Source organism: Dendropsophus ebraccatus, chromosome 6 (assembly GCF_027789765.1).
Source record: "Dendropsophus ebraccatus isolate aDenEbr1 chromosome 6, aDenEbr1.pat, whole genome shotgun sequence".
Lineage (NCBI taxonomy): Eukaryota > Metazoa > Chordata > Amphibia > Anura > Hylidae > Dendropsophus > Dendropsophus ebraccatus.
The window spans coordinates 139,755,003-139,757,520 of record NC_091459.1 but is presented as its reverse complement, the minus strand read 5'-3'; the positions used below and the strand labels follow the sequence as shown (position 1 = coordinate 139,757,520).

At 49.8% G+C, this 2,518-nt stretch overlaps 1 protein-coding gene across 1 annotated transcript in view; it reads right to left on the bottom strand.

Annotated features, from left to right (window-relative positions):
• Positions 1-860, bottom strand: part of OSR1 (odd-skipped related transcription factor 1) — a 9,569-nt gene extending 8,709 nt beyond the window's left edge. The window contains exon 1 of the mRNA XM_069974083.1: positions 646-860. The gene's annotated coding sequence lies outside the window, so the exon portion shown is untranslated. The remainder of the gene's footprint in view (positions 1-645) is intronic.
• Between the last annotated feature and the right edge of the window lie 1,658 nt (positions 861-2,518).

Sequence of the window (2,518 nt, the reverse complement as noted above, 5' to 3'; positions counted from 1 at the left end):
ACAACTTCCACCATGCTCTTATAACCACAGGCATGATGAGAGTTGTAGTTTTGTATCACTGGACTATGTTATATGAGGATTAGGAGCATCCTGTGAGATCCCATTCTCAATTTCCTGGACCGACCAGCATCTATGGGACTACTATATTATCATCCTGTCATAATATATATAAATATATATATATATATATATATATATATATATATATATATATATATATGTGAAACTATTATATTATCATCCTGTTCTATTATCATCCTGTTATATTATATTATCATCCTGTTATATTATCATCCTATTATATTATCATCCTGTTATATTATATTATCATCCTATTCTATTACCATCCTGTTATATTATATTATCATCCTGTTATATTATATTATCATCCTGTTATATGACCATCCTGTTCTATTATCATCCTGTCCTGGCTCTTCCTCCACAATACACAGGAGATCCAGTAGACATATTACAGGCCACCTGGGCTCCCATCTCCCCCTGTATATGAGCCTCACACTTATTATTAGCTATAGTCCTGACTGGATCTATAGAAAACTGCTCAGGCTGCAAGTATCTTAAAGTGATAGAAAAGTTCTCAGAAGTTTTTGCAAACTTCCCCAGTTCTTGCAGGGCTAGGCATGTTACCTGTATACAGGAGGCTCCGGGGACAGGGCAGGTAGATCACTCCCAGAGGGACCAGAGGTAAGTGGCAGTTCCCAGTGCTTGTTCTCTGTGGAGGGTGAGGGTAACCCCAGCTGTCATGCTCTGTCCAGGCTGCTTCTTCTACATCCAGGCTCTCATGTAACCCGCACAGTCATCCTCCTCCTGGAGCTGCTGCTGCTCTGTGACTCCCAGTAAGACTTCCCCAAACTCTACTGAACTTTATCTCCCAGCCGCCTCCTTTATTTCAAGCAGGCAGCGCGCATGCGCAGCAGCAGCCCCAGCCAGCCCCCTCCACTAAGTCACTGCAGGGGAGAGAAAGTTCTCCGGGAGCTGGAGAGTTGTCTAGTACAGGGGTCTCCTGCATGTTCAGGACAGATGTTGGCAACCTGTGGTTAGGTGTCTGAAGGCTGAGACCCTGCACTGAGTGTGATAGCAGAGGGGAGAAGCCTGAGACCCTGCACTGAGTGTGATAGAGGGGAGAAGCCTGAGACCCTGCACTGAGTGTAATAGAGGGGAGAAGCCTGAGACCCTGCACTGAGTGTAATAGAGGGGAGAAGCCTGAGACCCTGCACTGAGTGTAATAGAGGGGAGAAGCCTGAGACCCTGCACTGAGAGTAATAGAGGGGAGAAGCCTGAGACCCTGCACTGAGAGTAACAGAGGGGAGAAGCCTGAGACCCTGCACTGAGACTGATAAAGGGGAGAAGCCTGAGACCCTGCACCGAGTGTAATAGAGGGGAGAAGCCTGAGACCCTGCACTGAGAGTAATAGAGGGGAGAAGCCTGAGACCCTGCACTGAGAGTAATAGAGGGGAGAAGCCTGAGACCCTGCACTGAGAGTAACAGAGGGGAGAAGCCTGAGACCCTGCACTGAGAGTAATAGCAGAGGGGAGAAGCCTGAGACCCTGCACTGAGAGTGATAGAGGGGAGAAGGCTGAGACCCTGCACTGAGAGTAATAGCAGAGGGGAGAAGGCTGAGACCCTGCACTGAGAGTAATAGCAGAGGGGAGAAGGCTGAGACCCTGCACTGAGTGTGATAGCAGAGGGGAGAAGGCTGAGACCCTGCACTGAGTGTAATAGAGGGGAGAAGCCTGAGACCCTGCACTGAGTGTAATAGAGGAGAGAAGCCTGAGACCCTGCACTGAGTGTAATAGAGGAGAGAAGCCTGAGACCCTGCACTGAGTGTAAAAGAGGGGAGAAGCCTGAGACCCTGCACTGAGAGTGATAGAGGGGAGAAGGCTGAGACCCTGCACTGAGAGTGATAGAGGGAGAAGCCTGAGACCCTGCACTGAGAGTAACAGAGGGGAGAAGGCTGAGACCCTGCACTGAGAGTAATAGCAGAGGGGAGAAGGCTGAGACCCTGCACTGAGAGTAATAGCAGAGGGGAGAAGGCTGAGACCCTGCACTGAGTGTGATAGCAGAGAGGAGAAGCCTGAGACCCTGCACTGAGTGTAATAGAGGGGAGAAGCCTGAGACCCTGCACTGAGAGTAATAGAGGGGAGAAGGCTGAGACCCTGCACTGAGAGTAATAGCAGAGGGGAGAAGCCTGAGACCCTGCACTGAGAGTAATAGAGGGGAGAAGGCTGAGACCCTGCACTGAGTGTAATAGAGTGGAGAAGCCTTAGACCCTGCACTGAGTGTAATAGAGGGGAGAAGCCTGGGACCCTGCACTGAGAGTAATAGAGGGAGAAGCCTGAGACCCTGCACTGAGAGTAACAGAGGGAGAAGCCTGAGACCCTGCACTGAGAGTAACAGAGGGGAGAAGGCTGAGACCCTGCACTGAGAGTAATAGCAGAGGGGAGAAGCCTGAGACCCTGCACTGAGAGTAATAGCAGAGGGGAGAAGGCTGAGACCCTGC